The sequence below is a fragment of the Neovison vison genome, chromosome 2, assembly GCF_020171115.1.
Source record: "Neovison vison isolate M4711 chromosome 2, ASM_NN_V1, whole genome shotgun sequence".
Classification (NCBI taxonomy): Eukaryota; Metazoa; Chordata; class Mammalia; order Carnivora; family Mustelidae; genus Neogale; species Neogale vison.
The window spans coordinates 24,465,456-24,491,301 of record NC_058092.1 but is presented as its reverse complement, the minus strand read 5'-3'; the positions used below and the strand labels follow the sequence as shown (position 1 = coordinate 24,491,301).

At 42.8% G+C, this 25,846-nt stretch overlaps 1 pseudogene; it reads right to left on the bottom strand.

Annotated features, from left to right (window-relative positions):
- Positions 1 to 22,330: 22,330 nt before the first annotated feature.
- Positions 22,331 to 24,030, bottom strand: LOC122899095 (annotated as a pseudogene).
- Positions 24,031 to 25,846: the final 1,816 nt, after the last annotated feature.

Sequence of the window (25,846 nt, the reverse complement as noted above, 5' to 3'; positions counted from 1 at the left end):
TTCTAGGATCTGGGGAATTTGGTTTAGGAAAGAGGGAGGGACTTAGGCGTGCCCACAATTACTGTATAAGTACATGTGACATTATTGTACTTAAGTTTAGCAACGTCAAATGTAAGCGATTTCACAGAATTCTTACCTTTACTGAAGCCCTTGTTTTGGTTGGGGATAACCTTTTCTAAACCTCTATAGGTCACAAGCATTCTGTTTGAAGAGGAAAACCCAGAGAGTCAGATAAGAGAAAATAATTCCTAAGTTCAGAGAAAATATAAAACCAGTAAAAATAGCAGGTTTTGTGTTTTCCAATACAAAAATTCATTGTACATCGACTTTCTTTTGCCATATTTATGGCCCTAAGTGCAAACAAGTTATATATTTGCTAAAAATCCCAAGTCACTGAATTTTCACTGCAACTACAGAAACATGAATTCTTCAAATTAGTTTCTAGTTCCTTATGTTGGGTCAGGTACTGAAAAGCACTGTGATGCAATAAAACTGGAAAAAATGTCAAAACCTTCCATTTTTCGATGGCTTCCTCTTATATGTCATACTCAGTCAAATTGGACAAAGCTCATTGGTTCAATCAACAATTTGCTGTGCATTTTGAGGATTGAATGCACTAGGAGAGGGATACAAAATATTCACAACATTTCTTAATGTCACGTCCTTATTGCTGTAGAGTTGTTTTGCTATTTACCTGCATTCCTTCACATTCGGAACAGGTAAATGGAAACATGTTTGAAAAAACTAAGTATCAGGGAGGGTTTGGATGTATTCAAGCTACTTTGCAAGCATCCCCATTGAGAATTCTCCCAGAAAGACCTGGGCATTGTTATAATGCAAGGGTTTTTTTGCTTTTTTTTTTTTTTTTCCCCAGACTTCATTAATTAGAACATGCAAAAGAGTTCTACAAACTTGTTCCTCCAGAGAGCCCATCAGATCGGTGATAAACACTTTGTTGCCAGGAAGAAGTAATAGGAGTTTTCCCCCTTCCCTTTCCATTTCCTAGCTTCTAAAACTCATTTATATATTTGGAGAATCCCTGACGTTGTGATTAATTGGTGGCAGGTAGAATCTGCCTCCTAATAGAATCTGGAAATGCCAATGACTTGCTTTCCCAGAATCCCCTACAGCAAGGATAGAGCCCATGCTCCACACTTTGATAATCAGATGCACACACTTTGAAGAGGGAGCTCAAGGAAACTTTTTTTTGCAGTGCGGATAGCTACAGCAAGATCATATCTCTGGGTGCCATGTGGCAGGGCTGCTAAGGGCAGCATCCACTGTCCAGGGCCAGTGCTATCAGTGGTGGCAACTGCCGCATATCTGTTTGCTGAGAGCGGTGTTGGTAGCCTCAGCAGGCCAGCTCTGTGCTATGACTTGGCTGTTGTTTATACCTGCCTAGCAGAGGCTCCAACCCCTGTGCTCTGCTCTGTCTGGGATTCTGTGAACTTTTAATACATTCGTTTCTGCTTAAATAAGCCGTGGCCAGTCTCTGTGCAACTAAGAGCCCTGACCAGTACAAAATGTTAAGATGGCTTCTGGCCCTATGGCATGGATCTTAATCGATAGAATTGTTAGAGGTAAAATGTTGTCACTGGTATCCTCTGGATGGGAATTAGAACCATGGGTATGGATAGAGAGAGAACACAGAGTGAGAAGAGAAGAAGGCTTAGAATTGAGCTGTACCATTTCATCACCCAGGGGCTGGTTAGAGGAGGGTGAAATTGCAAATGACATCAAGAAGCAACTAGAGAGGAAGGAAGTGGCCTGGGGTGCCACCTGGGATGGTATCATAGAAAGTCAGAGGAGAGTAACTCCAAAAGGAAGAACTGGACAATGGTGTTAAATACTTCTCTTAACAGACTAACCCAAAGTGTCTATTAGTTAACAACTCAGAGATCATTGACTTCAACTTGAAAGAAAGGAGCAAAATCCAGATTAGAGGAATTAGTGGGGGATAAAGAAACGAGGTAATGAGAAGAAACAACTTAAAAAAAAAAAAAGATTTAACTCATTTATTTGAGAGAGAGTAAGCACAAGAGCAGAGGGAGAGGGAGAAGCAGACTCCCTGCTGAGCAGGGAGCTGACTCAGGGCCAGGACCCTGGGATCATGACCCGAGCCGAAGGCAAAGGCTAACCCACTGAGCCACCCAGGTGCCTGGAGAAGAAACAACTCCTTAGAGAGATTTTGGTGTAAAGGGGATGTTCACTTAATGGTACAAAACGAACGCTGTATTATTATGTCCCAAGATCCCGTGGATCAAGAACTAGACAAGTCATAGCAGGGATGGCTTGTGTCTGTTTCACAATGTCTGGGGTTTCAGCTGGGAAGACCCAGATGGCTAGGAGTGACTTGAACTTCTGGGAACTGGAATCATCTGGAGGTTTCTTCACTCACAGGTCTGGCACCAAGACTGGGATCCCTTGAAAACTGGCTCAGCTATGACTATTGTTACCTGGAACGTCTACGCGTAGCCTCTCCATGTGCCTTGGGCTACTTGCAACATGGTGTCTGGGTTCTGAGAGGGAGAGTCCTCACAAGAGGGCGCGCCGAGAGGGAGTATCCAAGAGAATAGCAAGGAGCTGTGTGATCTTTCATACCTATCAACAGAAGTTATGGCACCCCACTTGCCCTATCCCATTGGCATAAGTAGTTATAACCTACCAAGATTCAAGCAGAAGGGGACAGAGCTGCTCTCTCTCTTTTTTTTTTTTTTATAGATTTTATTTATTTATTTGACAGAGAGAGAGATCACAAGTAGGCAGAGAAGCAGGCAGAGAGAGAGAGAGAGGAAGGGAAGCAGGCACCCTGCTGAGCAGAGAGCCTGATGCGGAGCTTGATCCCAGGACCCTGGGATCATGACCTGAGCCGAAGGCCGCGGCTTTAACCCACTGAGCCACCCAGGCGCCTCAGAGCTGCTATCTCTTAATGGGAAGAATGTCAGAGAATTAGGAGACAGGTCCTAAAACAAAGAGAGATAGTATTAGCTAGAAGGGGATATGGGTAAGGACTTAAAAATAAATTCTGAAGAAAAACATGAAGATAAGAGGGAAAGATTAAATATACAGGAGGAATAATTAATAGTGGCTGAATTTCTGCAATTGAGGGAGAAGGGGATCCAAATCTCAAAGAAACAGTCCCTAGACAGGAAAAGTGAAAATTCCACTATCCCCATTGGAGTAGAGGGCAAGGAGAAGAACATGGATACGCGTGGTAGTTTTTACATGCCTACATATTCTTTGACACTGTTCTCTATAAGAGGTTGACCTCAGATCCCCTCTGCCTGAGTGTGAGCTAGACTTAGTGACCGCTTCTAAAGAATGGAATGAAGCAGAAATTCCAGTGTGGAATTTCAGAGTCTTGGTGATAAGAGGCAAAGCAGCTTCCTACTTGTTCTTTCCCTGTCTTGGGTCTGCTGTTCTGGGAGAAACCAGTATCCTCAGCCAGCCACGTGGAGAGGAACTGAAGCTTTCTGCCAACAGCCATGAGAGTGTGCCACCTTGGAATGGATCCTCCAGCCCTAGACAAGCCTTCAGCTGACTACAGTCCCATCTAACAGCTTGAGTGAAACCTCCTGAGAGACCCAGAGCCAGAACCAACCAACTAAACTGTTTCCAGATTCCTGACCCTCAGAAATCTTGTGAGGTCATTCATATTTGTTCTTTTAAGTCATTAAGTTGTGGGGGCAACTTGTTGAGCAGCAACAGATAACTTCTACAAGTTGTGGTACCTAGAAGTGCTACCACGACAAAAACCTGGACGTGTGACTCTGGAACTAAGCCATGGAAGGTGGAAGGACCCTGAGGAGACTGTTAGTGAAACTTGAGACTTTTGAAAAACAGTATACTCCTTATGGCCTTTGAGGAAGCTGTAGGGAGGGCCTAAAGGAGAAATCACAAAAATCGTATTGGACACTGAAAGAAAGGGGTCTTTGTTATGTATTGGAAGAAATTGAGTAACACTATTGCCTGCAATAAGGTGAAAAGTGGAAAATAGACCTAATAAATCAGGTGATCCAGCTAAGGAGATTTCCATGCAAAAATGTGGAAGGAGCTGCCTGGTCTCTTCTTGCAACTTGTAATAAAATTGGAAAGGACAGAGATAAGTAAAGGAAGGACTATTAGACAAAAGGCCGCCAGAACTTTCTGGTTTTGAAAATTCTAGCCTCCCAGGTGGCAAATGATGTAAAAATTAAGACATGACTTCTGAGCAAAGATTAAATCCAGGACAATGCCAGGAAAACACAGTCCAAAGGTGAAGTGAAGAGAGTAGCTGTAAAAATCCAAGACCTAAGAAAGATGGAAGAAAGATGGAAGTACTCTGTTGCCTCAGAGTACTGTTCATTTAGATAAAAAGTCCTCCAAAGATTTAAGGATATGACTTATGAATCCTCATTCAAATAGTAGAATTCTAAGAAGCTTAAGGGCAGGGACAGCTGGGTGGCTCAGTCAGTTAAGTGGCTGCCTTTGGCTCAGGTCGTGAACTTGGAATCCTGGGATGGAGCCCCACATTGGTCTCCCTGCTCAGAAGGGAGTCTGCTTCTCCCTCTGCCCCTCCCCCAACTCATGCTCTCTCTCTCTCTCTCTCAAATAAATAAATATTTAAAAAAAAAAAGAAAGCTTAAGGGCATTCTTTGTTCCTCAAAGAAGCTCAAGGTTATAGAAGAATTTGTCGTGAAGAGCTTTGTGAAGATACCTTTTGTTTAATGGAGTGAACCTCAAGAAGGTTCACAAGAGTCCCACATTTTTAAAAAAATTTTTATTATTTATTTGACAGAGATCACAAGTAGATGGAGAGGCAGACAGAGAGAGCGAGAGAGGGAAGCAGGCTCCCCGCCGAGCAGAGAGCCTGACGCAGGACTCGATCCCAGGACCCTGAGATCATGACCTGAGCCGAAGGCAGCGGCTTAACCCACTGAGCCACCCAGGCGCCCCAAGAGTCCCACATTTTTAAGAAATGTCCAGAGGAACACTGCCCAGTTGGACTGAAAGGATCGGAGGCAATACAAAGTGAAAAGATATCTTCTGACCCCCAAAGTTCTGCTGGTAAAATGCAATCTGTGGAAACTACACAGTTGCAAATGTGGAGTATTTTCTATGCAAAAAGAAGGATGACTGAGGGCAGAAGCAAGAGCCATGGATGATTCTCCCCAGGCCTTGAGTCCTAATCAAGGAAGTTCCAACATTTGTCCAGATGGATTTCAGAATTGCTATGGACCAGTGCCTCATTTGTGCCAGCATCTCCATCCTTTTTGAAGAGCGATGTCTATAGTGATTATCCTATATGTACCACCATTGCCTGTTGGGTAAGTATGAAGCAGATAACTTGTCTTTAGTTGATAGATCTTCAGATCAAGAGGAACTGTCTTTAAGGAGCTGTATTTAAGGGGTACCTGGGTGGCTCAGTCATTAAGTGTCTGCCTTCAGCTCAGGTCATGATCCTAGGGTACTGGGATCAAGCCCCACATCACGCTCCCTGCTCAGCTGGGAGTGTGCCTCTCCCTCTGCCCCTCCTCCTGCTTGTACTCTCTTCTCTCTCTCTCACAAAAATAAAAAAAAAAAAAATCTTTTTTTTTTTAAAGGAGCTGCATTTAAATGAACTACACCCTTGGGAGTTATTGTAAGATGTGCATTAGCATAATCAGAGACTGAAAAATATGAAATTTTAAGCTAATCCCAAAATGTGAACCAGAGATCAATGGTCAGAAAGGGAAGGGTGTATATTTTCTAAATTGGGATAATGGTTTATTGGTCGTTGATTCATTGAATTAGATTTGGCTGAGAGTGACAGAAAATCTAAAATAACAATGGCTTCAACAAGTTATCAGTTTATTTTTCTCCTACATAAAAAACCTGGAGGTAGATGATTCAAGGCTAGTACAGAAGCACCAGTCTATGAAGTCGTCAAGGAACCAGGACTGTTGCCAACTCTCTCTTCCACCATAACTAGCATGTAGCCCTCATGCTCCCGTTTTAAAATGGACCACCAACTCTACAGTCAAAGCAGAAGGATAGGGACATTTCTATCATTAATTGTCTGCCTTCGGCTGATGGTCATGATCCCAGAGTCCTGGGATCAAGCTCCACATCAGGCTCCCTGCTCGGTGGGAAGGCTGCCTCTCCCTCTCCTACTCCCCCTGCCTGTGTTCCCTCTCTCGCTGTGTGTCTCTCTGACAAATAAATAAATAAAATCTGTAAAAAAAAAAAAAAAAGCAGATGGGCAGAGAATGGGGAAAGAATGGGTAAAGGCCATGCCCATGCTGTCTCTTAAGAAAAATTGCTGGAAATACCATATTGCACTTCTATTTACATCCCATTCGTCAGAACTTGGTCACATGGTCACATCTAGCTGCAAGAGAATCTGAGAAATACAGTCTCAATATGGGGTAATACTATGAATAATAAAACATTCTCTTACTAAGGAAGAAAGAGAGATGGCTTGTGAGTATCCAGGTGGGCCAGAGAATCATGCTTAGATGCTGAAAGTTCAGGACAACAGCAGCCACGAGAAACTCCCAACCGCACCACATGGGTATTGCTGTCACCTAATACTATGACCTTAGGAATAGATGCTGAAATCTCTGCCAAGCTTCCCAGAAAAACCAGTGCCTTCAAACTATGCTTGCAAGAAAAGCTGATGTATCAACAGGCATGACTTTCGCTTCGCGTTTCTCATTTCCCTCACTCCAGTCTCATGTGGATGCATCTGCTTGAAAAATGGCTCCAGGGGAGTCTGGGAAATGTAGTTTTTAGCTATCCAGCCTATGCAGTATAAGAAGACATACAAAACGGGGATTGGGCACTGTGTTAAATGAGCCAATACACAGTATATTCCACAGTCCATCATTTTGTATACTAGTTATCTGTACAAATTTACCATAATTAAATTTCAAAAAACAATAGTCCCAGGGGCACCTGGGTGGCTCAGTGGGTTAAAGCCTCTGCCTTCGGCTCAGGTCATGATCCCAGGGTCCTGGGATTGAGCCCGCATCGGGTTCTCTGCTCAGCAGGGAGCCTGCATCCTCATCTTTCTCTGCCTACTTGTGATCTCTGTCAAATAAACAAACAAACAAATAAATAAATAAATAAAATCTTAAAAAAAAAAAAACCAATAGTCAGAAAATGTTCCCACCTAATATAATTCTACTATCACAGAAAAAAATTCTCACTCTGTGGAAGAGACTACCCAATGATTCATAAAGAAGGACATCACTGTCTGACTCTGAGAAATGGTCATTTCTTATCAATTAAGTCATAATATGATATTCTGTAATCAAGAAAGAAAATGCATAGCTAATAGTCCTTGTTTCTAAAACTGGTCACAGACAATAGCTGGCATTTATAATTTCCTTCCTCCACTTCCTGTGTTAAGTTCCACAATATCTTTTGTCTTTTATGCCTTTTTTAAAATCTTAAATTCTATTTTATTACATATTAGGGTTACTACTTTCTGGAGTCTTTTGATTTACATATGACTGGCACAGCTTTTTCTATCCTATTTTTCTGTCCTATTTCTTTTAGTTTTAAGTGTACACTGTGATAAATTGTTGGATTTTTAAAAAACTAGTTTGAGAATCTTGGCCTTTTAGTTTTGAATTTAATTCAATTACATCATTGTATTTATCATTAAATTGGGATTTATTTTTGTCATATTATTTTACATTTGCTTCATAGTTTATTCGTTTTATACTATTGTCCTATTCTTCTCTTTAGTCTGTTGCCTAGACTAAGTTTTCTTTCTTTTTTTTTAAATTTTTTTTTACTTATTTGAGAGAGAGAGAGAGAGCAAGAGAACAAGTTAGGGGAGGAGCCAGAGGGAGAAGCAGACTCCCTGCGGAGCAGGAAGCCCAGGGATCATGACCTGAGCCAAAGGCTAACGCTTAACTGACTGAGCCACCCAGGCACCCTGGATTGAGTTTTCTTTGACTGATTTAAACATTATATATTTGGGGGCATCCGGGTGGCTCAGTCGATTAAGCATCTGACTCTTGGTTTTGGCTCAGGTCATGATCTCAGGGTGGTGGGATTGAGCCTCATGGCAGGCTCTGTGCTTAACACAGTCTGCCCGAGATTCTTTCTCTCTCCCTCCCCCTCCCCACTGGCTCTCTAAATCAAATAAATAAAATATTTTTAAAATAAAATAAAAACTATGTATTTGTCCTTTTTTAAAAATTTTATTTATTTATTTGACACAGAGGGAGAGATCACAAGTAAGCAGAGAGGCAGGCAGAGAGAGGGAGAAGCAGGCTCCCTGCTGAGCAGAGCACCCAATGCGGGGCTTGATCCCAGGACCCTGAGATCATGACCTGAGCTGAAGGCAGAGGCTTAATTAACCCATTGAACCACCCAGATACCCCTATATATTTGTCTTTTATTCACATTGTGGTTCTTTTTTTTTTTTTTTTAGGTTTTATTCATTCATTTGAGAGACAGACAGAGAGAGCATAAGCAGGGGGAGAGCAGGCAGAGGGAGAAGCAGGCTCCCCGCTGAGCTGGGAGCCCAACATGGGGCTCAATCCCAGGACCTGGAGATCATGACCTGAGCTGAAGGCAGACACTTAACCATCTGAGCCACCCAGGTGCCCCACATTGTGGTTGTTCTTAATTCATTACTTTTATTTCATGGGTTTTTACTCTTAAGAACAATTAAATGTACCAATATCTATTTTTTCCCCTTAATAAGAGAGTACTTAAGCATACACTCATGTCTCTTTTTCTCCTTCTCCCTCCAGTATTGATATTATTTGTTATAGATGTGTGTTTGCTTTTCATCTTATTTGATACAAGCCCTTTTCTTTAAAGACAAAGATAAAATTTACCGAAGTATTTGAACACTCTTTTTTTTTTTTTTAAGATTTTATTCATTTATTTGACAGAGACACAGCGAGAGAGGGAACACAAGCAGGAGGAGTGAGAGAGGGAGAAGCAGGCTTCCCGACAAGCAGGGAGCCCAGTGCAGGGCTCCATCCCAGGACCCTGGGATCATGCCCTGAGCCAAAGGCGGACGCTTAATGACTGAGCCACCCAGGGGCCCCTCCTTTTTTTCCCCACCCCCAGGTAAGTTCTACACCCAGTGTGGAGCTTAAACTAAAGATCCTAGGATCCGGGGGGCCTGAGAGGCTCAGTGGCTTAAGCCTCTGCCTTTGGCTCAGGTCATGATCCTAGGGTCCTGGGATCGAGTCCCACATCAGGCTCTGTGCTCAGCAGGGAGCCTGCTTCCTCCTCGCTCTCTGATCTATGTCTGTCAAATAAATAAATTTTTTAAAAAATCCTAGGATCCAGTCATAGGCTCTGCCAAATGGGCCAGGCAGGGGTCCCAAAGCATTTGAACTGTTATTTCTCCAGTCTCGGAGCATCTCCTGGATTTGTGTCTCATCTTGATTACTTTCTTCAAGATTGTTCTCAGTGTTTGTGGGGCAAACAAGCTTCCAAGGCTTTGTGTACAGGAGAATACCTGCATTATCTTCTAGCATTTGAATGAGAATTTGATGGGATATAAAAAATTCTAGAATCAAAGTTCTCTTTCTTTGCTACTTTAAAACATACTATTCTATCCTTACCTTGCTTCCAGTGTTGTTGTTAAGTAGCATGATTCCCATAGAATTTCCTTATAATTTCCTTACAATTTTCTCTGTCTTTGATATTCTTAACATTTTACATTGACAGTCTTACATTTTTAAAAAAGATTTTATTTATTTATTTGACAGAGAGAGAGAGATCACAAGTAGGCAGAGAGGCAGGCAGAGGGGGAGGGAAGCAGGCTCCTTGCTGAGCAGAGAGCCCGACACAGGGCTCGATCCCAGGACCCTGAGATCATGACCTGAGCCAAAGGCAGAGACTTACCCCACTGAGCCACCTAGGCCCCCTGACAGTCTTACATTTTGCTATAATGTGTCTCAGTGTGGATTTTTTCTTAATGCTCCTATTTGGCATTCGATGGGTCCTTTAAATCTAAGACCTTTAATCCTTCTTAAATTCTGGGAAGGTTACCTTCACTATTCAAAATATAATTTATTCCTCTCTGTGTTTTTTTTTCACCTGCCTTCTGGAACCCCTAAATTCCCAGATGTTGGCATTTTTATTCCTGTCCTCTGTGTCTCCCAACTTCTTTTTGTATACTTTATCTTTTTGTCCTTTCTTGCTATGTTATGGGAAAGCTCCTCAATACGATCTTGAAATTTAGCCATATCTATTTTTCTTTAGCCATATCTATCCTTCTATCTATTCTTTCTCTTGTGTTCTTTCCATTTTCAATCCTAGTAGTCCTTCTTGGTTCTTTTTTATGATTTCTCATTACCCAGATGTTAATATAATCTGTTCTCTAAGTATTTTGATCACCCTTACTTTAAATTTCTGATTTTTCTATTTCACTAATTCTTAGGTTATATGTGTGATTTTGTGTACATGTGTGTCTGTTTGGTTCCATTTGTTGTTTCTCCCATGAACTCATGTCCCCTGAAAGTATTGGCTATAATGTCTGCTGACGAAGTTCTTCTCGACCTGTGGTGAAGAACCAGATTGTTTTTGTTCCCAATCTGTTACAGGCATATTTATTATATAAAACTTCTTGGGCTCCTGGGAGACTCAGTGAATTAAGCCTCTGCCTTCGGCGCAGGTCATGATCCCAGGGTCCTGGGATCGAGCCCCGTGTCGGGCTCTCTGCTCAGCAGGGTGACTTCTTCCCTCCCACTCTGCCTGCCTCTCTGTCTACTTAGGATGTCTGTCAAATAAATAAATAAAATCTTAAAAAAAAAAAAAGAAGAAACCTCTGTAATTTTTATTCACTTGCACTTTCTGCACTTATGACAGACCAGGGACATCAGACCTTGAGCCACACTTTGACCACTATTGTCCTAATACATACTGGGAATGGGTACTGGTGCATGCTGGTGTGTTGTATTAGCCTTTCCCACTCTTACCTTCTTTCACTCTGAGAGGAATACATGTCATCTCCGGCTGCTGTGTGATTTCTTTTTTTTTTTTTCTTTTTTTCTTTATTTTTAATTTTTTAAATATTTTATTTATTTATCAGAGAGAGAGCATATGCTGGGGGAGCAGCAGGCAGAGAGGGAGGGAGAAACAGACTCCTCACTGAGCAAGGAGCCTGCTACGGGATTCAATCCCACGACCTGGAGATCATGACTGGAGCTGAAGGCAGATACTTAACCCACTGAGCCACCCAGGCCCCCCTGCTGTGTGATTTCCAATGCTTCTCTGGAGACAGAGAGCAGTTCCCTGTCCCACTGTCTTGTTTAGTTTTGTGACCAGCTTGGACCCACGGAATATGAGCGGGGACAGCACGCCAGTTCTGAGGAGGAGTTTGATTAGGCATCATGCGTTTTTATCCTGTGTTTGCAATGCTTGTTCTTCCTCTCTGCTGCATGAATAGTGTGACTCAGGGAGGGGCTGCTTCTATAGCCCAACGTAGGTCCCAGGGTGAGGTGCTTTGGGCCACAGAATCTGACCTGCCTTCGCCAACATGTAAGGATAGCAAGGAATAGATGTTGGTTGTTGTAAACCAATGGTTGGCAAATTGCAGTCCATGGGCCAAAACCCAATCCACTGGCTCTTTCTATAAGGCCCGTAAGAATAAGAAATTTTTTTCAGGGGTACCTGGGACCTGCCTTTGGCTCAGGTCGTGATCCCAGAGTCCTGGGATCAGTCCTGGGATCGAGGCCCACGTCGGGCTCTCTTCTCAGCGTGGAGCCTGCTTCCCCTCTCTCTCTGCCTGCCTCTCTGCCTACTGGTGATCTCTGTCTGTCAAATAAATAAATAAAATCTTTAAAAAGAAAGAAAGAAATTTTTTTCACTTTTGAAAGGTTGAAGAGTAATCAAAACACACATAGAGGGTCAATTAACTGACACCAAAGGAGCCAAGTGTGTATAATAAGAGGACGGTCTCTTCAATAAATCATGTTGGGGAAACTAGACAGCCCCATGCAAAAGAATGAAAATGGACCATTATCTTATACCATACACAAAAATTAACTCAAAGTGGATTAAAGACTTAAATATAAGACCTGAAACCATAAAACTTCAAGATGAAAATATAGGCTGTAATCTCCGTGACATGGGACTTGGCAATGACTTTTTTGGATTTGACACCATAAGCAAAGGTAACAAAAGCAAAAGTAAACAAGTGGGACGACATCAAACTAAAAAAGCTTCTGCATAGCATAGAACATCTTCACAAAATAAAGGCAACCTTGGGACACCTGGGTGGCTCAGATGGTTAAGTGTCTGTCTTCTGCTCAGGTCATGATCCCAGGGCCCTGGGATTCAGCCCAGCATTGGGCTCCCTGCTCAGCAGGGAGGCAGTTTCTCCCTCTCCCACTGCCTGCTGCTCCCCCTGCTTGTCCTCTCTCTCTCTCTGTCAAGTAAATAAATTAAATCTTTAGAAACAAAGAAACAAATAAATAAAGGCAACCTACAGAATGGGAGAAAATATTTGCAAAGCATATATCTGATAAGGGATTAATATTCAAAATAAATAAAGAATTCATACAACCCAAGAGCAAAACAAAACAAAACAATCCGATTAAAAAATGAGAAGAGGACCTGAATATACCTTTTTCCAGAAAAAAACATATAGGTGGCCAAGTACATGAAAAGGTGTTCAACATCACTCATCATCAGGAGAATGCAAATCAAAACCACGGTGAGATATCGCCTCCCATCTGTTGGAATGGTGGTTATCAGACAAGAAAACAGGTGTTGGTGAGGATGTGGAGGACAGGGAAAGTTTGTGCACAGTTGGTGGGGATGTAAACTGGTACAGCCATTATGGAAAACAGTAGAGTTTTTCTTAAAAAATTAAAAATAGACCTACCATATGATCCAGCAACTCTACTTTAGGGTGTTTTTCCAAAGAAAATGAAAACAGTAACTTGAAGGGACAAATGCATCCCCATGGTCACTATAGCATTATCTACAATAGCCAAGGCATGGGAGCAACCTAAGTGTTCATTTATGGAATAAATAGCAGATAAAGAGCAGATAAAGAAAATGTGGGATATATATATATATATATATATATATATATATACACACACACATATACACATGTATATGTATGCATATATATATGTGTGTATATATGTATATAGGTATACATATATGAATATATATGTACACACCTGGAGTATGAGTCAGCCATAAAAAGAAGGAGGTTTTGCATTTGTAACAATATGGATGGACTCTGAGCACATAATGTCAAATGAAATAAGTCAGAGAAAGACAAATACTATATGACCTCACCTATATGTGGATTCTAAACAAAAGAAAACAAATCCATGGATACAGAGAACATACTGGTAGTTGCCAGAGGTTGGGGGGCGGGGGCAAATGGGTGAAGGGTGTCAAAGGTTACAAACTTCCAGTTACAAAATAAATAAGTCATGAGGATGTAGTGTATGTGTGGCGACTATAATTCATATTATACTGTGTATCTGAAAGTTGCTGAGAGAATAGATCTTGAAAGTTCCCAGCACAAGGGAAAAAAATTGTAACTGTGAGGTAACAGACTTACTGTTAGACTTACTGTGTTGATCATTTTGTAAGATATACAAATAACAGATCATTATATTGTACACCTGAAACTAATATAATACAATGGCCTATGTCGAGTATATCTCAATAAACACATAATCAAAAGAAGAACAAGGGGGCACCTGGGTAGCTCAGTGGGTTAAGCCTCCGCCTTCGGCTCAGGTCATGATCTCAGGGTACTGGGATCCAGCCCTGCATCCGGCTCTCTGCTTAGCAGGAAACCTGCCTCCCCATCTCTCCCTACCTATTGCTCTGCCTGCTTGTGATCTCTCTCTCTGTCAAATAAATAAAATAAATCTTAAAAATATATTAAAAAAAAAAGAACAAGATTTGTGTCATAAAAAGTATATGAAGTTCAAGTTTTAGTATTCATAAAGTTTTGTCAGAACGTGGCCACACTCATTTGTGTACATATTGTCTACGGCTGCTTTCTTGCTCTAAGGACAGAGCTGAGTGTCCATAACAGAGATCGTATGTTCCACAAAGCCCAAAATATTTACTACCTGGCCCTTTGCAGAAAAAGTTCACCAGCCTCTGCTGTAAGCCCCACAGGTTTTGAGGTTGGTTGTTACCTCAGCAAAAATGACTCATGGAGTCAAAATGAGTTGAAGGAGAGAGAGGGGAGGAGCCCCAGGGAAGGGAGTGCCTGGCACCACAAAACTAGTCTGACTCATTCCCCTTCGCTGTCACTGTGGATCAGCAGCCCTTCTGAGCATTTACCTTTCCACTCTCAGGGAAGAATTAGCACGGGGATGAGGTAGTCTCCCAGCCTGTAATTCCTTAACCTGGGGTATTTGCAGGAGAGGCTGGCCGAGAGAATGCCTATGTGCTGTCGTCAGCTCACCCCCCACCTATAATCCCCCAGCAGGACTTGGCATTGTCCCCACAGTAGTCTGCCAATCTGGCTTTTTGCTCTCTGTCCTACAGCCTGAACCTGTTGAAAAGATGTTTATTTCTCCAGGCCCTCCTCAAAGTTGTCCATCCTTTGGATTGCTTGGTAAATGGATCAGAACAGTTGCAGAAGGCAGAGGGGAACATATGCATTGTCTTAAATGAAAGAGAAAGAGCTGGGGTTAGAGCCGGGAATTTTGTGTCACACGCAGCCTGCGGATCTGTGCTGTGATAGTAATGAGGGACTGAAGTTCCATTTCTGGCTGCTGCAGCAACTAGAAATTACAGATGCTTTGTTACAGCCTCGAATTAGGGGAGGAGCATTTTGGCAAAAACCTGGCACAGGTATGGAACGGTTATGAATATGAGTATCATCTGCGGTGGGTGTCTTGGTCCGGAACTAGGGTGAAACTCTTTTGCCTGGAGCTGTAAAGGCAAACTACTTAAAATGACTCACAATATTGCTCACGTTCCTACCAGTCTCTCCTGCCTCCTGTTCTCCAGCCTCAGGGAGCTTCCACACTTACACTCCCCAATATGTGATGTGCTTCCTCTTGCCTCCGGACGCTTCCCTCCTTCTGGATTATACTACTCTCCACCTTCATTTGCCGGGAAAACTGTGTTCCCTCAAGGTTCAGTTTGGACATCACTCATTCCGTGAAGCCTTATGACATCCCCGGGGGTGGGGGGGCAGGTGTTCCTTCCTCTCTGCTTCTGCGTGGCTCTAAACAAACATGTCCATCATAGTCCTTTTTTTTTTTTCTTTTTTAAGATTTTATTTATTTGTTGGCAGAGTGAGACAGCACAAGTAGAGGGAGCAGGAGACGATGTGGGGCTCAGTCCCAGAACCCTGGGATCATGACCTGAGCCGAAGGCAGTCACTTAACTGACTGAGCCATCCAGGTGTCCCTCCGTCATAGTTCTTATGAAATGTTTTCATAACTTTGTCCATTTCTTTCAACTACTGAGGGAAGTTACTTTATCTTATTTTACTATGATTACCTTCATGTATGTGCCCTATGTCATGTACACTGCTGATATTGATCAGTGTCTGATCAAGAGACAGAAACCACACCATGAATTTAAACATGGAAACTTCAGTATAAAGAATTATTAACTAGTGAAAGAGATATATATCTATATATAAGATCTATAGGTATAAATATCTTATGTAAAGAGATTTATTATAAGGAATTGGCTTACATGATTATGAAGATTGGCAAGTCCAAACCTGCACTTTGGGTCAGAAGGTTTGAGACCTGGGGCACCCGGGTGGCTCAGTTGGCTAAGAATCAGCCTTTGCAGGGTGCCTGGCTGGCTCAGTGGGTTAAAGCCTCTGCCTACGGCTCAGGTCGTGATCTCAGGGCCCTGGGATCGAGCCCCACATCGGGCTGTCTGCTCAGCCGGCAGCCTGCTTCCCTTCCTCTCTCTCTGTCAGTCTTTCTGCCTACCTGTGATCTCTGTCTGTCAAATAAGTAAATAAAATCTTAAAAAAAAAAAAAAAAAAAGAATCTGCCTTTGCCTCAGGTCATGGTCCTGGATCCTGGGATCAAGCCCTGCATCAGCTTCCTGTTCTGCAGGGAACCTGCTTTTCCCTCCCCCTCTGCCCCTCTCCTGGCTCATGTTTGTGCTTTCTCTCTCTCAAATAAATAAATAAAATTTAAAAAAAAAAAAAGAAAGAAAGAAAAGAAAAGAAGAAGGAAATTCAAGACTCATAAAAGCCAATATTCCATTTCCAGTGCAAAGGCAGTCTGGGGCTGAAGTCCCTGTTACTCAGAAAGACCAGTCTTTTTGTTGTTCAATTGATTGGATAAGCCCCATTTCCATTACATGGGGAGTAATCTGCTTTACCCAAAGTTCGCCAATTTAAACGTTACTCTTCTCCAAAAATATCCTCTATGTTGATTAGAAACATAAAATTAACTATCACGGGGGATTATCTACTAAAAGGGTAAAAGAGAACTTCAAAGAAAACAGGAATAACAAATGGCAAAAACAACAAACAAAGGAGAACCTATCACATCTAGGGTTGAACAACAATACTGCAGCAAGGAGCATATTTTCAAGGCTGCCCCATCTCTCCCCATCCCCTGCCAAGACTGAGGTTTAGTGGACTTTGGCAAGGATGCGTCTGCAGCCCACTGGATGATCAGTTCACGGCAGTGCCACAGGTCTGGACTGGAGGGTCAGAGACCACACCCCAGGAGGCCAGTACAACTTGCTGGAAAGGGAGCACCACTTCCGTGGGGCAGGATCAAGAACAAGGGTAAACTGGAACCAGAGCCCGGACATCAGCTACCACAATGTCCCTCCAGTACCCTCTGTTGACAAGGACTGACACTGCTCCAGCCGCCAAAGAAGATTTGTATACAGGGTCCTGCTCGTTTCACAAAAAAGGGCAAAGAAGGAAAGATCCAGAGCTAAGTGACAATAATGTGATGAATTGCTACATTTGAGGAATAAATGAATGTGGGTTTTTTTTGTTTTTTTAAGGATTTTATTTACTTATGGGTGTCTGGGTGGCTCTGTCAGTTAAGCGTCTGCCTTTGGCTCAGGTTGTGATCCGGGGGTCTTGGGATGGAATTCCGCATCAGGCCCCCTCCTGGGCAGGGGGCCTGCTTCTCCCTCTTTCTCCCTGCTTTCTCTCTCTCAGTCACTCACTCTCTGTTGCTCAAATAAAAAAATCCTAAAAAAAAAAGAGAGACAGAGACAGAGACAGAAAAATTTTATTTACTTATTTATCTGAGAGAGGGAGAGGGGGAGAATCTCAAGCAGACTCCCCATTGAGCTTGGAGCCCAGCCCAGGGCTCAGTCTTACAACCCTGAGACCATGACCCAAGCCAGAATCAAGAGTCGGACACTTAGCTGACTGAGACTCCCAGACAGCCCTCAGGAATACATGAATGTTTTAATCACCAAAAACTGTAACTAAGTAGGAGGATCATGTGTTGTCTGAGAAATTTAAATGAGAAAAACTTCAAAATTCAATGAAGAGGGGTGTGGGGCTTGTCACTGGAAGAAAAGGAAGAAATGGCTATAAGATTCCTGGTGACCAGGGAGATCAGTCTAACAGAGAGCTAAGAGCACAACAAGAAGGGCCAGATTCCTGGGACATTTTACCAGCTCTTTAACAAATGTAATTATCTTACCCTCATCCCAGCAACAGAAACCTGCACTTTGTATGCCTGTTATTCCAGTGACCATAGATTCACTCCATGCTATAATTCAAAACACATCATTGCAATGAACTGTTTTCCAATCTTTGAATTAATTTTTTTTAAGATTTTATTTATTTATTTGACAGAGAGAGAGATCACAAGTAGGCAGAGAGGCAGCAGAGAGAGAGAGGGGGAAGCAGGCTCCCCGCTGAGCAGAGAGCCTGATGTGGGGCTCGATCCCATGACCCTAGGATCATGACCTGAACCGAAGGCAGCGGCTTAATCCACTGAGCCACCCAGGTGCCCCTCAATCTTTGAATTAATTTGAAGAGACTATGTGCAAAGGAAATAAAAATTAAATCTCACTTTGTTTCATTTAATGTATTGCTTTACCTAAAATAATATCTTACTTAGGTGTGCCTGGTTGACTCAGTCAGTTAAGTATCTTATTCTCGTCATCAGCTCAGGTCTTGATCTCAGGGTCATGAGTTCACACTGGATGTGGAACCTGCTTAAAAAAATTCTTGGGGTGCCTGGGTGGCTCAGTTGTTAAGCAATTGCCTTCAGCTCAGGTCATGATCCCAGGGTCCTGGGATCAAGCCCCTCGTCAGACTCCCTGCTCAGCGGGAAGCCTGCTTCTTCGTCTCCCACTCCCCCTGCTTGTGTTCCCTCTCTCACTGTGTGTCTCTCTCTCAAATAATAAATAAAATCTTTAAAAAAAAATCTTACTTAAGCTTATTGGTTTGTGTAATATTAGGCTAGCGTTTCCATAATTCATTCCGTTTATCTTCTTACTATATTGGCTACAACATGTTTCACAGAGATGATCACATTTTGATTTTATTTGTTTGTTTTTTTTTTGAAAGAGAGAGCACTCAAGTGAGGGAGTGGGTGGGGGAAGAGAGAGAGAGAGAAAGAGAATCCCAAGCAAGCTCCACGCCCAGTGCAGAGCCCACCTTGGGGCTCAATCTCACAACCCCGAGATCATGGCCTGAACCAAAATCAAGAGTTGGACGCCTAATCACCTGAGCCCCCCCAGCACCCTGATTTTATTGGTCTTATTTAATTACACAAGCAATACATAAATACAGTCTTATGAAAGATTGAAGCAGTGCAGAAGTACGCTCAGTTAAATGTCAAAGTCCTCACTTACCAAGATCGCTTGTGCTGAACCCGGATTATGCATTTCCCCAGATTTGCTCAGTGGTCTTTTCTCTCACTGTTATTGAATGCTTCTCCAAAAGGATTGTCTGGTAGTAAGTACATTCCTCTAGGCTGCAGGGGGGAGGCTGTCATGCTCCTAAGGCAGAGGCAATATTGTCTTCGGGCTCCACAATTTTTTCCAGGAGGGCCTCTGGTGGGGGTCTACTCCCGGCCCCCAACATTGCTCACAGGCACAACCCATTCTTTCCTTGAGCCTCAGAACTACCTTTGGGGCTTCACGGTTGCTGCTGAGACAAGATACTCCACAAGACTCACTCATGCTTGCAGACTGGGCTGGCCAGCCTGGTCCCAGAAACTCGGGGGAGTTGATGCCTTTGAGGTACACTCTGTCTAGTAAGATAGAGCAACCAGGAGATAAATCCTTCTCCCCTCCTCCTCACCATGGACAGCTGGGCGATGCAGTAGGTTCATACAGGATTTCTGATGACCTCCCTTGAGACCAAACAATCATTGGTGCTTGCTAGAAACCTGGACCAGTTCAGTAATGCATCCGCATTTTTACAGTCTCCCTTCCCTGCTCTTTTCTCCTTTGCTCCTCATTCTTGTTTCCCTAGAACTGCACTATCCCCAAAAGTGTTAGCACATAAACTAGGTTTTGCTTTCTGGGGAACCAAGTTAAGACACCAAACCTCTTGGGACACCTGGGTGGCTCAGTCGGTTAAGCGTCTGCCTTCGGCTCAGGTCATGATCCCAGGGTCCTGGGATCAAGCCCCGCTTCGGGCTTCCTGCGCAGTGGGGAGCCTGCTTCCCCCTCTCCCTCGGCCCGCCTCTCTGCCTACTTGCTCTCTTTCTCCCTCTGTCACATAAATAAATAAAATCTTAAAAAAAAAAAAGACACCAAACCTCTCATCATACTTTCTACCCCAAAGGTTACCACTGTTAACAGTTTAATATGTATCCTCTAATAATCTATTTGCAGAAGTAAGGTTTTTGTTTTGCTTAGTTGTTTCATGTCCACGATATCATACTATACTTTTCCCCTGAGGCTTGTTTTTAACAGTATGTTTTGAATATCTCTTTCTGTTAGTTCATGCAAAATCAACCTCATTATTTTTTTATTATTTTATTATAAAAATTATCCTTTTTTTTAATGAGATGATTTCCTTTTTTTTTTTTTTTTTTAGATTTTATTTATTGGACAGAGAAAGAGAGAGAGCACAAGCAGGGGGAGAAACAGGCAGAGGGAGAGGGAGAAACAGGCTTCCCGCTGAGTGGAGAGTATGATGTGGAGTTTGATCCCAACACCCTGGGATCATGACCTGAGCCAAAGGCAGACACTTAGCCCACTGAGCCACCACCCAGGTGTCCTTATTATAAAAATTTCAACCCTAAAACAAAGTTGAAGGAACTTTACAGTGAATGCCCTCGTATTCACCACATAGACCCTACCATTAACATTTTACTAGATTTGCTTTTTCTCCTATTTGTACATCTATCCATCCCTCTCTTCCTTCACCCATTCATTTTCCTTTTGGATGGGTTCTTCCCCCCCCCAAGATTTTATTTATTTATTTGTTTGTTTGTTTGTTTGAGAGAGAGAGAGAAAGAGCAAATGCCAATGGTGGGAGTAGGCAGATGGAGGAGAAAGCAGAGGGAGAGGGAGGGGGAAAGAATTTCAAGCAGACTCCATGCCGAGTGTGAAGACCAACACAGGGCTTGATACGATGACCCTGAGATCACAACCCAAGCCGAGATCAAGATTCAGATGCTCAACTGACTGAGCCACCCATGTGCCCCTTGATAGGTTCTAAAGTAAATTGCAGGCATCAATACACCTCCTCCTAAAAAAATCATCATACATACAATTAATGAGTTTAATGTTTGTATGCATTTTCATTCGAGGTAAAATTTACATACAATGAAATGTACTAATCTTAGGTCTACTTATGCTGAGATTTTAAGATTTTAAACATTTGTGTAATCAAAACTTCTATAAAGACATAGAACATTATCATCACCCCAGCAGGATCCCCCTGCCCCTTTCCGGGTTGATTGCTGCCCCTAATCTTCCAGAGGTAACTATTCTTCCATTTTAATTCCACCAAAGTTTAGTTTTACCTGTTCTAGAATTTCATAAGTGGAATTATAAAGCGTGTGCTCTTTTGGGTAAGGGTTATTTCACTTCGCATAATATTTTTTAAGATTTGTCCATATTGTTGCATGTAGTAGGAACTGATTCCCTAACATCATCGATTAGTATTCCACCGTATGAATATACTAGAGTTTTTATATCTATTCTCCTATTGATGGACCTTTGAGCTGTCTCCAGGTTATGGCTATTATGAATAGAGCTGCTATGCACATTTTTGTACAAGTCTTTCTATGCACATAACTTTTTTTTTTGCTGTTTGAAATTCAAATAACTTTTACTTAAAAAATATTCTGGGGTGCCTGGGTGGCTCAGTTGGTTGAGCATCTAACTCTTGATTTCAGGTCATGATCTCAGGGTCATAAGATTGAACCCCATGATGGGCTCTGTGCTCAGTGGGGAGTCTGCTTGAGATTCTCTCCCTCTCCCTATGCCCCCCCCCAACCTTCTCTCTCAAATAAATGAATAAATCTTAAAAAAAATAATAAATTGGAAAAGTCTTAAGACGGCATTTAGAGGAGCACCTGGATAGCTCAGTTGGTCAAGCATCTGCCTTTGGTTCAAGTCTTGATCCTGGGTTCCTAGGATCGAGCCCCATCTAGGGCTTCCCGATCAACAGGGATCCTGCTTCTCCCTTTCCTTCTGCCCTTCCCCCTCCTCCAACCGGTTTTTGCTCTCTCCCTCATTCTCTCTCTCTCTCAAATGAATAAATAAAATCTTTTTTTTTAAAAACCAGCATTTAGGGGCGCCTGGGTGGCTCAGTGGGTTAAGCCTATGCCTTCGCCTCAGGTCATGATCTCAGGGTCCTGGGATCGAGTCCCACATCGGGCTCTCTGCTCAGCGGGGAGCCTGCTTCCTCCTCTCTCTCTGCCTGCCTCTCTGCCTGCTTGTGATCTCTGTCTGTCAAATAAATAAAATCTTAAAAAAAACAAAACAAAACAAAACAAAAAAAAACCCAGCATTTAGAGTTCTGCTTTGAAAATAGTATTTCTAGGTAAGGCAGATATATTTCTAGGTTAACAAGATCAGATTTGACTTTGGACTTTATTCTTTTTTTTTTTTAAGATTTTATTTATTTGACAGACAGAGATCACAAGTAGGCAGAGAGGCAGGCGGAGAAAAAAAAGGAAGCAGTTTCCCTGCTGAGCAGAGAGCCCAATGCGGGGCTGGATCCCAGAACCCTGAGATCATGACCTGAGGCGAAGGCATAGGCTTAACCCACTGAGCCACCCAGGCGCCCCTGGACTTTATTCTTTAAGCAAACTGTAGAGAATAGAGGAAAAATAAGTTATTTACAGAAAATATCTACATATGTACTCAGAGGTACAAATGAAATGACAGAAGAGACTTAAGTACATGTAGGTATCTTGGAAGCCATTCTCAAATACCTTAATTTTATCTTCCTGGATTTTAAGAATGCCTAAGTTCCCACTTCATCCTCGATCTTGGAAGCCAAATAGTACTTTAAATGTCCAATATCAGCAAGTTTATACCCTACACAAGGGGTCCATCTGCGCACATATTGAGTGTTCCTATAGGAGAGAGTGGAGTGGCTTTCCTAAAAAAGTTCGGGTATCAAGGCGAAAGTTAGCCCTAATGGCTCGCTCATCTCTATGGTAACAGCTTCCTCTTCTTTACCGACATTACTTGTGACAATGTAATATTTCCATTTCCTAGTACTCCACTTGCAGAAAATTTCCTTCCCTCTCTTGCACAGGAAATCACAACAGCATCTCCAATATGACTGAGATCTGGACAAATATGTGCAAAATCACCTGACAGCCTCTTTACTGCACAGCTAGCTGTGGCCTATTCTTGAATTCCAAGGTGTTCCACATCTAAAGCCATCAACTTCATTTCAGGGGCGCCTGGGTGGCTCAGTGGGTTAAGCATCTGTTTTCAGCTAGTGTGTGACCCAGGTGTCATAGGATCGGAGGTCATAGGACCCATCCCTGCCCTGGGGTTCCTGTTCAGTGCTGAGCCTACTTCTTGCTCTGTCCCTCTCCCAGCCTCCCGCCCCTCATGCCTTCTCTCTCTCTCTCAAAGAATAAATAAATAAATAAATAAATAAATTTTTAAAAAGCCATCCACTTCATTTCAAAATCCAAAACCTTTTCTTGATTTGCAGCTTGAAATACCAGTGCCAGGGTGTCCGCATTATCCACATCCCTTAGTGTAATAAGGTCTTCACTGTTCCTGTTTGTGTTTTGAATGATACGGTAAGGTTCACACCACTGCTGGGCTGCAGTGGTCTTGTAGGAGCTGAAGCTGTGGGAGCTCCCGGTGACCAGCACCAGCGAGCCAACTGTGCAAATGGTATACACCGTGCAGCTTCAGATTCAGGGGCCTCACTGATGAGATCCATCAGCGCCTCCAGCACCTTCTTCGGGATGGAGCCCTGGACCTGGCGCCTCCAGAGATGAGGAGTAAGTCGGAGCTGGCTTGGGTGTCACTAGCTAGGAGTGAACAAGCAGAAACAGGAGCGAACTTCTGAGACCCAGGAAGATCACTGCACATAACTTCTTACTGCTTTTGAGTAAATACCTTAAAACTGCTGGCTTCTAGGGTAGGCGCATGTTTAGTTTTGTAAGAAAATACCACACTGTTTTCCAAAGTGGCTGTACCATGTTACACTTCCAAAAACAATGTATGGGAGTGCTAATTACTACCCATCCTTGCCGACATTTAGTGTTGTTAATTTCATTCACGTCAGACAGCTGCCGGGTGTGTAGCGGCATGCTACTCCGGGGTATATGTGTCCCATAACTTTATCGACCCTTCCCTTAACAATGATCACTACAGTTTCTGATTTTTTCCTAGCACAAACAATGATGCATGGACACGTATCCACTTGGATGTCCAATGAGTAACCTTCAGCTTGGCTGTGCTGAACTACACATCCTTTAGAGTGGGCCATGGTGGATATTTGGAGGGTAGAAGGAAAGCAGACATATTCTAGTTCATGCACATCACTGGTGATCTGCTGACTTACTTCCTTGGAGGTGACCCCGCAGCTGGACCTCTTCCCCCAGATCCTGCATCAACTTCTCCAGCTCCTGGGCCAAGCAGCTGTGTTTCGTTCTGTGACAAAGGGCCCTGGCTTCTGCAGGACTCCGACATGGGCAAGATCGGAAGCAGGGAAAACCATCATGGGTTCCAGTCCATCCCTATGGGGTGCCAACTCCTGTTGCTGGGTTTGACCTGCTTCTGATCTCCCCATTTACATTCATCTTCCTTTCCCCATTGCTTTCCCATATTTCCCACATTCCTAGAATAGGAGGTACTAGGTCAAAGGGGATGCATATGTAAAATGAGGATATACTGGGGCGCCTAGGTGGCTCAGTGGGTTAAGCGTCTGCCTTCAGCTCAGCTCATGGTCGCCGGGTCCTGGGATGGAGCCCCATGTCAGGCTCACTGCTCCCTGGGGAGTCTGCTTCTCCCTCTCCCTCTGTACCTCCTCTATCTCGTGCTCTCTCGCGCTTTCTCTTTGTCTCTCTAATAAATAAAATCTTTTAAAAAATAGTGCATGAGGGTTCTTATTTTCCTGCATCAATCGGAACTGGATATTATGAATCATTTTAATTGTTGCCACTGTGGTTAAACAAAATAATAACCATGTATCGTGTTGATTTGTGTCCCTGCTCACCAGTGAGGCTGAACATCTTTTCATATGCTACTGGGTGTTATATTTATTTCTTCTTCTGTAAACTCCATAGCCTTTGTCCTTTTATTTATTTATTTATTTTATATTAATTTTTTTTCAGTGTTCTAAAAGTCATTGTTTATGTACCACACCCAGTTCCTTTTATATTTTATTGAGATATTTGGGCTTCCTTTAAGGAGTTCTTTATGTATTTTTGATATTTTATGTTTGCCAAATATATGACTCCAATCTTATCTTTTAAATTTGTTTGTAATACCTTTACAGAAGATTTAATTTGAGGGTGCCTAGGTGGCTCAGTGGGTTAAGCCTCTGCCTTCCGCTCAGGTCATGATCTCAGGATCCTGGGATCAAGACCCACATCGGGCTCTCTGCTCAACAGGGAACCTGCTTCCCCCCTCTCTCTGCCTGCCTCTCTGCCTACTTGTAATCTCTCTCTCTCCATGTCATATAAATAAATAAAAATCTTTTTTTTATTTTATTTTTATGACAAAGAGAGAGAGAGATTAAATAAATAAAATATAAAATAAATAAATATAAATATAAAAAATAAATAAAATAAATAAAAATCTTTTTATTTTATTTTATTTTTATTTATTTATATGACAGAGAGAGAGAGAGAGAGAGAGATCACAAGTAGTCAGAGAGGCAGGCAGAGAGAGAGGGGGAATCAGGCTCCCTGCTGAGCAGAGAGCCCTATGCAGGGCTCAATCCCAGGACCCCGGAGGGAGCTGCAGGCAAAGGCAGAGGGAGAAGCAGGCTCCCCACTGAGCAGGGTGCCTGATGCCAGGCTTGATCCCAAGATCCTGAGATCATGACCTAAGCCGGAGGCAAATGCATGACCAACTGAGCCACCAGGGTGCCCCTACAACGAATGGGTTTAAGACTAAAGTCCTGTTAGCATAGATTGGGTTTTTTAGGAAGCAGATACTGAGACAGAGTTGGGAATATAAGAGGATTGACAGGGAGTAATACATGTGAAGGAAAGGAAGGGGAAGCATTGGGAATCTCTGAAGCAGACATTGCCGAGTAGAGGAATCCCATGTTTCGGCCAGGCTTCTTGAAAGCTGAAGCAGCTAAAGGCACGAACAGCTGGAAGCTGTCAGCAGGTTCTTTCATGAAGGGGGATCTCTGTGGTACATTTCTCCCTGTCCGCCATATCACCCTTCTCAGCTCCATGGTGGTGAGCATGGGTAGGTCTTTTAGTCATTCAACAAACGCTGAGTAAGCACCTCCTATATACCAGGCACTGAGCTAGATACTTAGCACTACAGA